This window comes from Gymnoscopelus braueri (assembly GCF_963280865.1).
Source record: "Gymnoscopelus braueri genome assembly, chromosome: 13".
NCBI classification, from domain to species: domain Eukaryota; kingdom Metazoa; phylum Chordata; class Actinopteri; order Myctophiformes; family Myctophidae; genus Gymnoscopelus; species Gymnoscopelus braueri.
In genome coordinates this window covers 32,944,731-32,962,957 of record NC_137615.1, presented here as the reverse complement: position 1 = coordinate 32,962,957, position 18,227 = coordinate 32,944,731, and the positions used below count along the sequence as shown (strand labels likewise).

General features: G+C 40.4%; 1 protein-coding gene and 1 pseudogene across 2 annotated transcripts in view; one reads left to right on the top strand and one right to left on the bottom strand.

The window, feature by feature from the left end:
• LOC308098483 (ras-related protein Rab-26-like) overlaps nt 1–18,227 on the bottom strand; it is a gene marked incomplete at both ends in the record, with an annotated part of 128,279 nt that overhangs the window by 70,717 nt on the left and 39,335 nt on the right. The gene's annotated exons all lie outside the window — the stretch shown is intronic.
• The window catches only part of LOC308098607 (tyrosinase-like), a 39,822-nt pseudogene that overhangs the window by 1,224 nt on the left and 20,371 nt on the right, over nt 1–18,227 (top strand). The window contains exons 2-3 of the transcript in view: nt 341–536; nt 836–980. The product of the transcript in view is annotated as a tyrosinase-like (transcript). The remainder of the gene's footprint in view (nt 1–340; nt 537–835; nt 981–18,227) is intronic.

Genomic DNA, 18,227 nt, shown 5'->3' with positions numbered 1-18,227 from the left:
TCTAGAGTAGTTAACAGCTCTGTATCCTGTAGTGCTCTGCTTTATCTGCTGTATGACCTCCTAAGCTCTCTGTGTTTGATTGATAGATTGAATACTTTGTTTAGAAGTTTGCAGAGAAAAGGAACATGGAAGTACAGTTCACAATACAAGATCAACTAAATAGGATTGAAGCCGCATTGGCTTGTTTCAAATGGAGTCCTCACGTACTCAATTGTGTGTGTGTGTGTGTGTGTGTGTGTGTGTGTGTGTGTGTGTGTGTGTGTGTGTGTGTGTGTGTGTGTGTGTGTGTGTGTGTGTGTGCGCGCGCGCGCATGCGTGTCTGTAGGCAATCTGCACCCAGGGATTGGAATATCACAAACAACAGAAGTTGTGCAACGGAACAAGAGAGGGGCCGCTGTTGCGTAACCCAGGCAACAATGACAACTACACAACACTGCCAACAGAGGCTGAAGTGAAAAGTTTGATGAGGTTCAATGCATATGAGAAGAGACCCTACAACCGCAGCGCTGAGAAGAGCTTCAGGAACATGCTGGAGGGTAAGGTAGCCGCTACGTTTGGTTTAGCATTCAAACCCATCAGGCTGGTACTGCTGCGCCATTACAAGTTGGAATAACTGAGCTATAATAAAAGTGATAATGACAAACTTTGATAAGTTTAATTGAGATATTTGGTATTTCTAATCACTCTGGTCGCACTGCAAAGCTGTACCTATACTGTATACCCAACTACACAACTCCTTTCTTATCATCTCTCTCTCTTCTGTCATATTCCTCTCTCTCTCTCTCTCTCTCTCTCTCTCTCTCTCTCTCTTTTAACTCTACTATGCACTCTGCAGGTTTCACTGATCCAGAGACAGGCTTGGTGGCCAAACGAACCAGAATGCACAACGCTGTGCATATGTACATGGATGGCACCATGTCCCATGTCCCAGCCGCTGCCAACGACCCCATATTCTATCTGCACCACAGCTTCGTAGATAGGTGCAGTAAAACACACATATTTGCATATAAAAGGGCAACATGCATACAGTACTGGATGCACCTACTACATGTGTAACCACACAAACATTAAATCTTGTGTATATTTGCATATCGTCGCTGTCGGGCAGAGACCAGCTATCTCAATTTGTTTTACTTTTTTTTCTAAATGTTTTATTTGTATAAATCAGTGCTATTGAACACCATTTATGTCTGTGTGTGGGTTTTACAAATATTGAACCAATGAAAAGTATTGAAAATGGCTTCTGACTAAACCGCCTAACTCCATTGGATCCTCAAAACTGTCAGTCAAACCACCTAACTCCAACTTGTGGCTGTTTTTTCCACCATTGATTAGAATGACGAAGTCAGACGGAAAAAAAACCCTATCTCCACATTAATGGTCAAAACACTCCACTTGAGCTGTAGGCTATTTGGGTTAAGTGATGATATAAGGTCACTTTCAAGTATCTGACAATGTATAAAGACACCAATCTTGATGAGGCAGAGTATTGTGTTGTTCTAAAAAAAAACATAGTTTTCTTCTTTTCCTTAATATTTTGGACATAGCTGGTTTCTGCCCGATAGCAGAGATATACTGTACTGTATGGCATACATAAAGCATGCAAAGATTCATGCATGCACCATGCAGTGCTACTCACATTCTAGTGTTAATTCAACTTTGAGAGTATGAAAATGGACCTGTTGGGTGTGACAAAGACGTTTACTGACATTCAATTCACACAGTCCATATTCATTTCTATTCTGATTGAGCTATCATCCAGATTTACATTTACAGTATCGTCATTTACTGTCCATATTGTCCATGGTGTGTAGCGAGATGAGCTAAATTATTACCCAAAATGCTGTCAAAACATTCATTCATAATTTACAATGCAGCCTCCATAATTATCTATGGGGAAAAATGCAGAAAAAGAAGGCGCAGAGAAAACAAAACCCTTGGTAAACCAAACTTCTACCCCAAATTACTGAGATGTCGATTGGCATGGGACTACTATTATCAGTGTTTTCCAAAATTTGGTACATATTTTGCCCTGGAATTATTAATTAATTGTCCGTAAATTAATTAATTCACGGACATGGCCAATTCGCACAGGAATATAATCACAGTGATTGATTACACATTACCAGAAGTGCCCAGGTAATATACTAGTCCTGTGCAAAGTTTTAGTCTCCTTCATTAGCTTTTGATTAGTAGCTTTGTTACTCGTGACATTATGATTTAAATGTATCTCTCTCTCTCTCTCTCTCTCTCTCTCTCTCTCTCTCTCTCTCTCTCTCTCTCTCTCTCTCTCTCTCTCTCTCTCTCTCTCTCTCTCTCTCTCTCTCTCTTATATATATATATATATGTATATATATATATATATATATATATATATATATATATATATATATATATATATATATATATATATATATATATATATATATATATATATATATATATATATATATATATATATATATATATTTCTCCTCCAGTCTTTTCAATCAGTGGATGAAGCATCGAAAACGTCTGTTAAATTACCCATTGGCCTACGCTCCTATTGGCCACAACTTTGAGCTCCACATGGTTCCCTTCCTGCCAACCCACACAAATGGACGCTACATCCACTCGATGTATCTAGGCTACGAATATGCCTACCTGCAGGGCCGTGGTGGTCAGTACAATAATAATAATAATAATAATAATAATAATTGCGAACGCGGAAGGAGGCGCGGCGAAGCCGCGCCTCCGACCAAGTGGAGCTTACTATGTAACTCTGCCTGGGTTGTGTCTCCGTCTGTATCTCTGTGTGCACTGCCTGTGTGCAGCTCCTCTGAGATAAGTAAATGTCCAAATTAGACATACCATACATCAAATGAAAGGTCTTTGAAAACTGAACACACCTGTCAAGGTTGCGTTTAAGCCCGCCCCTTCCCCCGGAAGCCACGCCCCGGAGAAGGCTCCTAAAAACTCCCCATTGAAACCCCATGTTAAATGAAAAGTGCCCGAATCGCTCCGAAACTTTTTCTACCCCCCCCTAAGTGGGGGTCTACGAACAAATACTTCGGGCTCGGATTTTGGCTCCGCCCCCCGGAAGTGGGTGAAACAGGCACTTCAAACACTTTGTTGAATTGTTCCAAAACATTAAAAGTTTTTTTTTTGTGCATTTCTATTTTTCTAAGATGCTCCTTTTAACGCAGAATTTTTTTCTATTTTTTATATATTTCTTTATTGCTTACTTTTTTTTAAATATTTTTTTTCATATTTATTTAAATTTGTTTGCGTTCGCTTCCCGCGTTCGCGCGTCTTACTTGTAATAATAATAATAATAATAATAAGGGTAATAATAATAATAATAATAATAAATAGCATCAGCTATTGCCAAAATGTTTGTCTATTTTCACCTATTATGACCTGCCCAGAATAGAGATGTTTTTAAAGATGTGTCAATAACAGTATATATTTTTTTATTCCCAGCTATATTGTACATAAACATTTCCTGCTAATGGCTTTATTTTTTTTGGATTAGATTTAGTTCTGAAAGAATCCCAAGTATGCGCCTTTAGCCCCGCCCCCCTATATTAATGAATGGGAGTGAACGCCCACAACTCAACGTCACAGCCCCATTTGCGGCAGAGACAGCGAGTCTCCCAAGGCTGCAGCGTCTAAATCCCCACCCCTCCCCCTCCACACTCACTCTCACTCTCACTCTCTCACACACACACACACACACACACACACACACACACACACACACACACACACACACACACACACACACACACACACACACACACACACACACACACACACACACACACACACACACACACACACAGGCAGACTCAAGTGGAGAAGTAACACTGGCCATCAACGTTGTAACACATCTTGGATAGAGGACTGGAATAATAACTGATCATCATACATCTCAAATATAGGTCTACTACTAGCCTTTGCTGCTGTTGTTATCTCAAATTGACCAGCCAAACTAAAATTCACAATTTTAGAGAGTTGCTCCAACTTCCTTGGATTAGATCAGAGTGATCAGATATGATGCGTTTTCAACACAAATGTGCACATTATTGCCAGTCAGCTGTGTAACACTAGCAGGTTAACTGTGCTCCTCTCTCGCAGCAGAGAGCAATTTGTTCCGTATTTTCATGAACATCCCCCCTGTTCATCAACACTGAATTCAACAGTAATGAACAAAATACAACACACAACACAAGGAGAAGGCCATAAAGTGTGTCGTAGGACCCGGGTTGGACCTCCAGCTCCATTATGTTCAGTCTTCTGGCCGCACTGTGAGTCGCCCCAAAACACGTCACCCCCATTTCTTTCGCAGACAAGCGGATCTTGTATTCTTTGTTTTATATTTGTTTTACTGAGGAATGAGGATAAGGTTAGAAATATAGTTTTACTGAGGTTTAGGTATAAGGTTAGGTTTTGGCACCGTGAGGTAACGTTTAGGAATAAGGTTAGGTTTAGTTTAGGCATAATTTCCTGGGGTTACGTTTAGAAATACCAGGTGAATACCGCCGGATTTGCCCCGGGGCGACTGTGTTTTGGGGCGAGCGTGTAACCACTGCGGTCTGACATTCATCTCCGTAGCAGGCTGCGCAGCGAGTGAACGTATACGTGCAGACTTCTGACTATCTATGAAGCACCCACTAGTACAGAGATAGCCCCACGGGTTACAAAGGCAAGAGTTAGAAAACCACCAGCTTTTATTTATAAAAACCCTGTTCGAGTGTCCGCTGTGTCACTGTAGCCGGCTGAGTGATAATGATCCACAGCTATCCACACACACACACACACACACACACACACACACACACACACACACACACACACACACACACACACACACACACACACACACACACACGCACACTAACGTTTCTGGGTGTACTGCTTGCGTTTAAAACACAGTCTGCTTCACATCTTTTCACTGTTGATGCAGCTAAATCTCTGCTGCTGAGAGCTGAGGGGCTATAGAGCTTACTTTATTCTTCGCAGCACGACGGTGTCGCGCGCTTAAAATAGCAGACCTACAAGCTGACAACGCGTCGTGGATGCGACGCATTGTGAGCTTGTAGGTCTGCTATGTTTTTAAAACATAATACATAAAAAAATAGCATACAGGATTAAATGTATATAGTATAATAATACAGTCCAGGTCCAGGGTCTTCAATGTTTTTCAGGTCAAGGACCCCTTAGCTGAGAGAGAGATCAAGCATGCAGGGACCCCCAGTACATAGGCTATTGTATAAAACTGTGTTGCAGATTAATCTTTCTTTCGTTTATGCTGTTTTTGTAACCTCAAGAGGACACATAATGGAACCAAATGGACCCCGACGTGAAATAGGGCGCTACATTTGCCTATGATAAACGTCAGAAAAGATCAGCATTAATTTTATGTTCTACTCCTGTTGGTGTCCATATAAAAAAATATGGTTTATTGCATTCTCCTCCAGAAAATAAGAAATACCCCCCTGGTAACTAAATAACGAACAGTCCCTAACAGCATACATTTCCATTACAAACGAGGGGATAAATACATATAATACCCCCCCCCCCCACTCAATTACAGTACATTTCGGGTCCAATACAGCATATTTGAATACATTTAGGAGTAAATGACAGATTTCTTTGATATAGAGCTGTCATCACGCTCAGTGTTGCCATGTCCTCTAATTATAAGCGACATTGCCCTTGTTTTTCTGTGAAGGTACTTGTAAAGACTGGTGGTTGGCCTTTGTCCCTGTTTCTAAAACGTTGTTGATATTTGGCATGAGTTATTTGTTGATAGCTTGTAGATCTGCTATTTTCTACTACCACCACCACCACTAGTAATACTATTAATAACTAGAAAAAGTGCTCCTCGGAGCACAGGTCTCCACCAGGTCAGGTAGGTTATTGTGGCCTCCTGGTGGCGCTATAATAGGCCAATGTGAAAAGGGTGGCATTTCTTCTTAAGCCTTTCACGGCAAACGGACACTTCCAAAAATGTGTACTGCTAAGTTGTATGGATTTAAACTTGTAACAGAGTATTTCTATATTGCAATATTGGTACTTAACTTAAGTAACGACTTTGAGTACTTTTTCCACCACTGCCAAAATATATCGCCTATACATAGTAAACTATAATAGCTGTTCAAATGGCTTTTCAGGTAATAATGGTGCTTCAAGGTGATGCCTTCCTGTGCTATTGAAGTGGTGCTAATCACAGCATATGGAAGTTTCGAAGTAGTTCACACGTCTATTTACCAATAGATGTCAAGAGTTGGAGTTTGCGTAGAACTAGCGAGATAAATGCTCTGAACTCATTTCTTGTCACATTGCTCTCCTCATTAAATACTTCATAGATTTTAGAAATAGAATTACTTGTTTTCATAACATTAGCGTCAGTGCTAAGTTTGATAAAGATAAAAAGGTACACTGCATAGTTTTAACAGACTACGGGGAGAAAAACCCTGCCGTTTAGTTTGTTTATGTGCTGCTCCTCCTCTGTCTGTGTTCGCTCACTTTGCTCACAGTGCGCTCTGCGCTGTGCTGTGCAACAGCAGCAGGAGAGGAGAGGGGGGGGAGTTGCGTGGTTTTGACAAACCGTTTGAGGAATTAGGGAGTTTTTGTCAGAGGCGCGTTTTCACACTTTTCATTAGTTCATTCATTAGTCCCTTTTTTTTACACAGACGTAAAGGGTGTTCAATAGCGCTGAAAATGGAGTTAGCTGGTTCCTGCTATACAGCGACAATATAATAAATGTATATATAATATATAACATATGCATAATATACTATGTTATAACTACCAATGCCAAACACATCAATCACCTACATAGCAGAAATCACACACCCTCACAAACCCGCATCCTACAAATATCCAGCCACTGCCACCTCTCTGTCCACCATGACATCTACAGTATGTCATTCTTTCTTGTTTAAAGATCTAAATTGTTGTTTGTTTGTGTTTTCTCCACATTCATTAAAATATTACTGATTTTATCGTAGTCAATAAGATGGCTAAGCAGTGAGCGGTTAAGAAGCCAAGTTTGAATTTCCTTCTATATTCATTTTCTTTTCCAGGGACAGAATAGATGATTTCAAATCAATACACACATTTAAAATGCATGCATTAATATTATCACACTCTGTGTATGGGTTCAGAGTCACAATTGTTCTTATGGTGGTGCTATAACAGCTCCATCGTTTTTGTTATTTCCATGAAAGAGAAAGGGAAGAAGAAGAGGGGGTAAGGGGAAGAGAGAGAGAGATCAATAAAAACAACAATTTATCTATTTACACATGCAGTAGTATATCTATCCGGTGCGGTACTGTAAATACCTAAGATAAGACATAAGGTGCATAAGCATAGCAGCAGCAGATATACAGGTTTACATGATATCGAAACCTCTTATCTCCATAGTTTAACTTTTTATTTTTCTTCCAAAATGAATGCCCCATTCTGTCAGTGTCACACAAAAATATCAGATCTACAAGCTCGCGGCGCGTTTTGAGCTTGTAGATCTGTTATTTTTGCTATTTTTGAATTTCAATCCTGAAAAGTAACAGTTGCAAGAATAATACAAATCAACGCGTTGGACATGGGATTAAGGTGCAGATTGTCAGCGCGTGTCGACCGCATAGTCCACATGAAGGGTAAATGTCACTGGTATAACCCACAGGATTATAATGAACACTAAACACTATGTTCTGTCTGTCTGTCTGTCTGTCTGTCTGTCTGTCTGTCTGTCTGTCCAGATGATCGTGCTCTCTCTGATCCTGTGTTGTCGGACTGGGCAGAGTGGTCAAACTGCAGGCCTTTTTATAACAGAATCATCTCATCAAACAGCTTCAGGTGCAATAGACCAACTACAGGACATCAGCATCGAATGCGTCGATGCCTTCACAAAGCAGAGGATGGACGCAGCTGTCGTAATCAGGACCTGTTTGAAGTCCGATTGTGTATCAATATACAAGATTGTTACAGTAAGACGCACACGCACACGCGCACACACACACGCACACGCACGCACCACAATGTTGAGTAAGCTCCAAGTACAAGTATGTCATTGTCTACAATGTACGGGCTGTACAGCTATGCAACAGGTCTTGAACCCTGAACCTAGATAAATAGCATTGCCAAAAATAGCAATGTGTCACGTTGCAAGCTTGTAGATCTGCTTTTTTCAAGATTAAGAATGCTAGGCCCCATCCCTTTTTTTCCCTCTACAACAAAATCTCTTGGCAGAAAATAGCTGAGCCACAGGCTCACAACATCAACATCACATTGCGAGCTTGTGGATTAGCTATTTTCGCCAAATGTTCTCCTATTTTCACAGAATCTGTTCACCTATTATGACATGCCCAGAATAGAGCTCATGTGGTTGATATAAGTAATGTTATTAATAGCTGTATCTGTGTGTCTGCAGTCTCCGGTACATGGTTAGATAATTGGTCACAATGGTCCAAGTGTAGACCTTCATGTGGAAGCAGCTACTCCAAACGATTCAGAGAGAGAATCTGTCAACTACCTGACTACTCAAATCACAGGTAAATAACTAACTAACTAACTAGCCTTGACGACCACGGAGTCTTATGCAAAGGTTAAAATATAATTTAGATACAGTAGCATGTTATTTAGGCCAGGTTCATTTGTTGACCTAGCATCCTATATTGTTTGTAAAGTTTCAATGTACAACATATTATTTACTTTTTGATATTATAATGTTTTGACTGATGATTACAGAGCATGGGGCGCCACTGGCAGACATATAGGTCATGGGAAAACGACACAGAGGTACGCCAAAAATAAGTGCTTTTTATTGATAAATGATTTTAAATGATCAAAAGATAAAGCAACTGGATTCAACTGAACATTATTAACTTAATTCAACTGAGCATAATTAAAGCAACATAAGCAGACGGTGCTCTTCGGTGTGACCGCTCCAGCGGCTTCAGGAGGACTGAAGAGAAAGAATATCATTAGAGCAGGTATTTTATAGTGTCTGAGGAGACAATGGCCAGGTGTCTCCCCTTCCACCAATCATCTCCAACTCCACCCTCCAAGTCAGCACTGCAATGGAAATGTACTGACACACACCCACACACACACACACACACACACACACACACACACACACACACACACACACACACACTCCTATCCACCTGTTTCCTAGGCTTTTCACTGTGTTCCACTTCCTGTCTTTTGATCCAATGAAATCCAATGAAATCCGACAGGAAGTGGAAAACACACAGCCAAGAAACAGGTGAATAGCAAAGGCCCAGGGGGCCTTCACAATCTGGAGGACCCAGGCGAAAGGTAGTATGAGGCCCCTGGCTGCGGCTCAGTGTCACTGCCCCCCCTCCACAGATTTTTTTTAACAGAATAGATGTCATTTCCAGTATTCTGGTGCATTTTGGGAGTTTGATACTTCTATCAGGCTTTACTAAAATGGGATCCTTTAAAAATCTAAAAGTAGGCACACACCATACCTGTAACTTTATTTTCTTTCATGAGGTCCCCTAACTCTTGAGGCCCCAGGCAGTTACCTAACCTTGCCTACAGTTAAGTCCGCCACTGAGGTCTCTATGCATTTGATGTATTACCTTGTGTTTACCTTGCGGACCTTCGCTCTGGATTAAGAGTGTGTGCTAAGTGCCTAAATTGTAATTATCTATCCTACTACTCACTCACTCACTACAATAACACAAGTATGGAACAAGCAACTGTTTCAGCGCTCAATAAAGTGTGTGTGTGTGTGTGTGTGTGTGTGTGTGTGTGTGTGTGTGTGTGTGTGTGTGTGTGTGTGTGTGTGTGTGTGTGTGTGTGTGTGTGTGTGTGTGTGTGTGTGTGTGTGTGTGTGTGTGTGTGTGTGTGTGTGTGTCCAGTTCCAGGAAAATAGCTTTGCATGGACATGCTAACGTTGACTGTGGTGAACTACCAGCAGGAAAAAACAAGAATGAAACCCAAGCCTGTCCTTACTATGCCTGTGTGTCATTACTTTCGAATCGCTTCGATTAGGCAGCCTGCCGCTTAGGCCTACCGATTTGGTTAAACCAATCTATCAGCTCACATCGCGGCAAATCTAGCATTTTCAGAGGTTAACTTTTATTGAGGTAATATCATGAAGGTTTTCTGAGATTGTATTGATTGGGTCCTGAGCTCAGTAAGAGTAATTTCCATTTTTGTAGGATAGTCTTACTTAAAAGACGTCTATATTACATGACAAATTAATACATTTATTTTCGTGTCTGGCTGCCTTTCACAGCCTATCCCTTACGGGATTATTTCAATCAGAAACACTCTCGTCTTAGTAGATAAAGAACCATTTAATGCCACAAATGGAATACAGTTAAGCTTGGCGTTAAAGCTCCGCTCTTGGGAGAATATTCACTGAATTTTGTCGAAGCAGCCTGCTAAGCATATATTCAGAGAATGCTTAAGCAAATCCCCATAGGGATACAATGTCAACAATAGCAGTACATTGACATATTAGTTAGAATTAGCAGATATACATGATACACAAGTATTTGAGCCTATATGCAAGACTCTAAACAAGCAGATATACATGATAACCACAAGTATTTGAGCCTAAGCCAGACTCTAATCAAAAGGTGGAGGCTGGGGTGGAGGAGGAGCTAGCAAAATGCATTGGTTCAGCAACCAAGAAAGACCTAGAGAATAGAAGCCGTATTTAAAGGATCCTCTTTGCTCATGCGTGAGCTGTGATTGGATAATGAGTGTGTGACGTAATGACCACTGAGCTGTGAATAGGAAACTGATGTTCACATCAGCTGACTGACCGCTGGTTACAGCTTTGGCGTGCACGACTTCCGTGTCCTGCATGAACTAACGCTATGCTTCATTCAGACACAATTTAAAGAACACAGTTTTTCCAGTGCCAACATGCTGACACCAAAATAATAAACAAAATAAATAAATACCACACACTGTATACAAATCAAAGGTACAGTTTAGAAGTCTTTCAAACTATATATCTCTGCTGTCCGGCAGAAACCAGCTAACTCCAAAATGTTAATTTTTCAGGAAATTACAAAAACAAAACAAAAAGACTGGACCTCCAAGCTCACAATGAGGTTGGAGGTCAAAAGGAGGTGGCGCCTGGAGTCAGCAAAACCAGCTAACTCCACCCCCCTTTGGTGGACTTTAGCTGGTTTAGCAGAAAGTTTGAGGATCCAATGGAGTTAGCTGGTTTTGTCAAAAGCGCTTTTTAATACTTTTCATTGGTTCAATATTTTTTTATCAATACACTGACGTAAAGGGTGTTCAATAGCAATTATGGAAAAAATGCAAAAGCGGAAAAATGGAGTTAGCTGGTTTCTGCCGGACAGCAACAAATTATGTATCTTTTATGATAAATGTAATATATCTCTATCTCTATCTCTATCTCTATCTCTATCTCTATCTCTATCTCTCTCTCTCTCTCTCGGATCTGCCAAATGTAATCAATGTTATTAAAAGATCGTATGTGACAGAACCAAACAGAGTAATTAGTATTATTATTTTTCGCCATTTCATATGACATATTTGCAACGCCACAATGGTCTTGGAATTACACTGTGGTATAGAATTCACTTTAAAACCTGCAAACAGAGAATTTCACATTGAAAGGGAAAACACAGTCATTCTCTCTTTCTTTTCATTCACTACACTGGTCTTACGTATCCCAAAGGACATATGTATAGGAAGGGGCCTGATGCCTAACACTCAAATAACTTTTTTTGTTTTGTTTTGTTTTGTTTTCTAGAAGATATAATGTTCTCACACAGAAAACTTGTTTATCTGTGTGACTTTTAGAGAGCCAGGAGGATTTGCATTTACAATGTAAACAAAACCAAAGTAAAATGCATTTTTTATATACATGCATTAATACATGCATAAATGCATTACATATACAGTAAGGTAGATCTTTATTAATCCTGCGGGAGAAATTCAGTTTCAGCTTCACCCATCTTGCACCAGTGGCAGTGACACATACTGGTAGGCCTGGGGGGGTCTGTTTTTTTTATATGTTTGGTTCAAATTGAACATACAAATTATCCCCAGACCCTGGGAGGCTAACTGCTGACCTTCTGATTACCAGACAGCCTCTCTACCACTAAGCTATGGCTATAAACAATATTGTTTATTTCTTTCGTATAGGCTACAACGCAAACACAGCCAACGTAGGAATTAATTTGGATGTACAAATCTTGTTTATTGTATCAGAAATTAATATCAGCAATGGAGCCGTCAAATACATGTTTAGAGCACTACATGTGCCAATACCCATGCATGCATTTCCACCAGATGTCACTTTTGACTCAGTTATTAAGAGTAGTTGTGTTTTGGACCCAAAAGCAGAACTCAGAAAGACAATCTGTCTTTCACATTGTTGACCCGAATCCAAAATAAGAATTTCCACTAAGGTCTAAGCAGCAGAACATTGTTGTGTGAACACACATTCTGAATGAGTTGAATAGTTTGTTTTGGCAAAAAAAACCAAAGCACTGCAGTCTGGCAGGGCAGGCATGGCGTGTCACTGGGCATGGATCTTCTGAGGCACAGAAAGCCAAGGAGCAATATACTAGAATTTTTGCAAATCTGGGAAATTAAAAAGTGAAAATGTGTGCAAATCTTTGAATATATATATTTTTTAAAGCAAACATTTGTAACTCAAATCTTTGCTTCTGGGGGTCCCTGGAACAACATATTTTGAGATGGGGGTCCGTGGCCATATACATTTTGGGGTCCTTGACATGAAAAAGTTTGAGAACGACTGATATACTGTTCGACTTTTTTCTGTTCTGGCCCCACAGTGGTGGAATGAACTTCCCACTGATGTCAGGACAGCAGAGTCACTGCCCATCTTTCGCCGCAGGCTGAAAACCCACCTCTTCAGGAAACACTACCCTTCCTCTTTGCCTGGCCTACTTGTTGTTAAAGAGGTGGTGCCATGTTTTTGCACTTTTTCTGTTTTTCATGTGTCTATGAGGTTGATAGAACTTCATTAAGGCCCCCTCTGGTGGTTTTATGGTGTTTCATGTCTTCTCTGACTATTTGGAGTTTTTTCCTGGAGGCTGAAACCTTTAGAGTCAAACGTGCCAATCCAAAAACAGCGACATACTGACGTAACAATGCCCATACCCACCCACCGCACCTCCCCTCATTATCATTGTCATTTATACTACAACCTTTTGTGGGCGGAGCTGCCTCAAACACACGTGTGTGACCATGGCAGGTTGTTCTGTGCCTAACTGCTGTGTGACAGCTATCAAACAGTCGTTTCACACTTTGCCCATTGACACAGACAAACGTTCAATGGCTTAATTTCATTTATAAAGACAGGATTATTCCCTCAGCCCCCTCTACCAGGCTTCGGGTGTGTAGTTCCCATTTTGTTGATGACTGCTTCACCACTTAGTGCAAGTCAATATGGGATTTGCAAACAGGAAAGTACTGAAGCCAGGTTATATTCCGACGATTTATCCTGGAGACACAGAAAGCAGCACCTCAGGAGCGTTACCGGTAAATTAAAACATCCGCCAGCCCCAATAAAATGATTTAGGAGCATGAATCGGTTTGACATAGCCTTGTGTCTGTGACCTCCCCCACCGTTTAGTTGTGGGATTTAGTTCAGCGTCAATAAGATCGCTTCTGAACATCGTATGGAAAATGTAACGGTAGTCGCGGTAACCTACAGTCGTCTGTTGTTACGACGGTGTGAAGAAATGAATGGATGGGTTGAAACAACCTTTTAAACCGGGGTTTTGTGCCGGTCTGCGACTCAGTGTTGAATTCAACGTGCAGAGACAGTGCTGGTCGTGAATGCGCATTGCCGTTTAACATGGCGTAGAGTTAGATCAGGGACGAGCCTCCATGTTAATTCAACGCAGGCTGCCAACAAACTAAGGTTTTAAACTGTTGTTTGAGCCCATCGATGCGTTGTTTCACGCCGTCGGAACAACAGACATATGTAGGTTACGGCGCCTAGCTTTAGATTTTTCATACGATGTTCAGAAGGTAAAACATTTACATTAAATCGGCAGAACATACCGACGCGGGCGGGACCAACTCGAGTCATACAGTCTCAGCCAACGTTACGGTCGCTAGAGCTGGTTCAGTTGGATTAGATACATAGCGTGATTGTTTGTCAATATAATAAAAAAAGAGACGAATTATCTGTGCCTCTGCAAACAGAAGTGTATTATCAAGGTGGCAATGGCTCTGAATACATTATGAGAGCATCTAGTTAGACGTTTTATATGCATATGCCTACTGTAATATACTGTAGCTTATATTTCCATTTTCTAGTAAGGGGATGTATGGAAAGAATACATAGCCCATTTAAATGGGAATGTCAGGTTGAAGGAATACAGATGCATTGTAATGATAGTAAAATGTGTGCAGTGATGCTATAAATAATGTCACTGATGTAATGGATACCATAGTCATTGTAAGATAAAGTTCTACTTGGATCACAGGATATTGAACATCACCATGGCACATCTGTAAGAATGTATGACAACTGATGGTTCTGTTTAAAGGACAACTTTAGTTTTTTACAACCAAGGTTTATGTTTTAGATTGTAATTAAAGTAAATAAAAGATGAGTGTTAAAATGTTTTAATTTACTGCTTTCTAATTTTTGCGATCTTTTTTACAGTGGGCGGAGGCATTCTGTCCGGTGGCTAAATATGTATTTTTTTACACAATAACCCGGCGTTTTCTTTATTATTATTTACAGTAGCTCTTCTAGCCCCCAATAACTCACATCTGGCCATCAAAGACCACCGTACCTTTTTTATTGTGTAAAAAAGGCATATTTAGCCACCGGACAGAATGCCCACTGTAAAAAATATCGCGAAAATTGATAAAACTATAGAAAGCAGTAAATGAAAAAGAAATAACACTCATCTTTTATTTACTTTAATTACAAGCTAAAATATAAACCTTGGTTGTAAAAAAACAAAGTTGTCCTTTGCCTTTTATTTATCCGTTGCACACATGAGCATTTGGGATTTGAGCAAAGGGTTGATGAGGCTTTCCGGTTATGGAGTAGTTCTTCTTCTTCCTCCTCATCTTCATCTGAACCAGATTCAGGTTCAAACATATATGGCTGTATTTGTCCTCCTGCCATTTTGTAAACAAATGGGCAGAACCATGGGCAGTCCTTTAGTGATAAGGGGGAAGGACTAGGACAGGTGGGTGGTCTTATAGGAGGAGGCGGAGGGACTGGATTAGATGGGTGGTGCTAAGTGAAACCAGGTATACTTAATGAACTGGTGGGTGTGTCTACATAAAAACAACATTTTAACACTTACTGTACACTTTTAATTGTTGAAAAAAATCCTTACATAATAATAATACCTTATGATCAGGTTTTAGGGTTGAAAAATATCATGGCACTCCATCTTTAACTAGTTGTACGAACTCATGTTTTATTTTTGTATTGTTTTATTGGATCTTGTTTAGTCGATACACTTATTTGTTTTAGCTCGTGCTCATTTGATTTTGCTATTTTGTCTCATCTGTTTAAGAAAGTAGGTAGCTGATATATTGCACTTTTACCTTAGCGCTAGGTATACTCTTGGTTGCTTGTTTTTGCAGGAAATGCACTTAAGACTTCTGGTGATTAGTAGTTTCGTTCCCTACCTATGTTGAATGCACTTATTGTAAGTCGCTTTGGATAAAAGCATCTGCTAAATGACTGTAATGTAATGTAATATAGTAACGGCAAACAGCCTCTGAGAAAGACTCTTTGCAGAAACCTGTAAGCATCTTTGATGTTCCTTTTGTGATGTGGTTTGTTTATGGTTATGCTGTCATGGTGACGTGGCGGTGGTTTGTTTATGATGTCATAGTGACGTGGCCGTGGTTTGTTTATGACTGAGTCAGAATGGCGTCTGAGGTCCGCCAAGCCCTCCATTAGCCAATTTCAATACAGGATAATGGAAGTCAAGGGGGCTGAAACCTTGCCCAAATTTGGAATCATACGAATGACTGATGTCACAGGCTGCCGCTGGTCACATGAATTCTCAGATCCACATTGGAGCCACGCTATTTCTGTCTGGATCCTCAAAATCCACATAATTTCAAAGTTTTTTTTTATTTAAAAAAATGTAGACAAAATGAACCCAAGAATAATTTTCACTCCTTAGTGGCTGTTCTCCATTTAATAAAGCCCCAGACCAGTGTCCAAAATGGCTATTGACTGCACAGTCAGCCGTACAGAGAGCCAGAACATTCCTGCTATCGACTTATTCGGTCTGATGAACCGGTGAATCTGAGGACAGGGAGGAATAGAAAAAGCAATGGGCCTTATAAATTCAACACACACGCACGCACACACACACACACACACACACACACACACACACACACACACACACACACACACACACACACACACACACACACACACACACACACACACACACACACACACACACACACACACACACACACAGCAGGGTTTATAAAGCAAAAGAAAAGTCTCACGACTGAAACTTTTGGTCGTGCCGATACCCAATCTGTCATTTGTGTGAAATAGCATGAAAGGACCCAGCACACTCGCGTTCTGTTTCCTAAACAGGGATGAAAGTGGCTCTGAGATAAACCATCAGGAACTAAAAACAGTGCATGCGGCGCACACGCCACTTTGTATTCATTTTGTATCAGGCTGTGTCACAGCCACAATGTTTTGGATACATCATACTGGAGACATAGTAGCCTACTACTAATATGACACAGAATCAGTGGTGGGAAAAGTACTCACATTTCTTACTTGAGTATAATGCAATGTAAAAATACTCTGTTACAAGTAAAAGTTCGGAATAAAAAAATTACTTGAGTAAAAGTGCAAAAGTATTGGTATCAAAATGTAGTTAAAGTACCAAAAGTAGAACGTACTCATTATGCAGAATGTCCTGTTTCACAAGTTTTCAAATGTATAAAATATATAACAATCTTGTGAAAATAGCAGATCTACAAGCTCACAATGCGTCGCATCGCAACGCATTGTGAGCTTGTAGATCTGCTATTTTCAAATGGCCGAAATGTATATACTTGAGTGCAGTGAGTGCGTGCGTGCGTGCGTGCGTGCGTGCGTGCGTGCGTGCGTGCGTGCGTGCGTGCGTGCGTGCGTGCGTGCGTGCGTGCGTGAGCTTGTCGATCGGCTATTTTCAGCTAAAGCTTTCCCCACAATAACAGAAAACAGAAAATACACTAGTATTGAACCCTGAGGGACTCCGGTTACCCATATGCCGTTTAAGTGGTTAAGTGCACAGTAAAATGATGCTGTGAGGGGGTGGCGTGGCCTTAGCTCATTCCTTCCTGGACTCCTTAAAGACTGTGGTGATGCACAAATCGATAGAAATAGCAGAAGTCTAAAGTGTATATGGATCTGTGCAGTGGCAGAAACCTCATAACTACACATTTCAACCTCTCATGTTTTTTGTTTTGTAAATTAACACATTCACTGCCATTGACCGATATCTCTCGTTTTTTCGTTTTTCACACAGAACCAGGAGATAACGCGATCCAAAGATTTTCTGCTCCATTCACTTCCTGGTTAAAGTATTTGGGAAATATTCTGTATCTCGGCTCCTGTGTTTTACTATGTACTTGAGTAAAAGTACAAAAGTATTGATATCAAAATGTACTTAAAGTACCAAAAGTAGAAAGTACTCATTATGCAGAATGTCCAATTTCAGATTTTCTAATGTTTAACAATCTTTTGAGAATAGCAGATCTACAAGCTCACAATGCGACGCATTGTGAGCTTGTAGATCGGCTATTTTCTCTCAAGATCGGCTATAATTACTCAAGTACAGTACTTGAGTAATTGTACTTAGTTACTTTACACCACTCATAACAAGCACCTTTGGCTCCACTGGAACAGGTTTTTTTTTCCTCCATTTCCTGAAAGGTAACAGTTTTGGACATTATTACCACCAGACAGTGATATGAACCTGTGCAGTGTGGCTGTGCTCCAGACAGTGAATCATCAGTGACTGTGACTTGCAGGGCAGAGCAGAACCATGGCGCAAGCTGTCAGCCTGGCCTCCCACAGTTTACTGCTTTTCATTTTCCTTCCTCTGAACTTTCTTTAAGCCATTCAATCCAGGAACGCATCTGTGTGTCATTTTAGATTTTTAGCTATAACCATTATTTTATACTTTGGCTATTCAAGCTTGTAGATCTGCTATTTATTTATTTTTTTGTGTAAATGT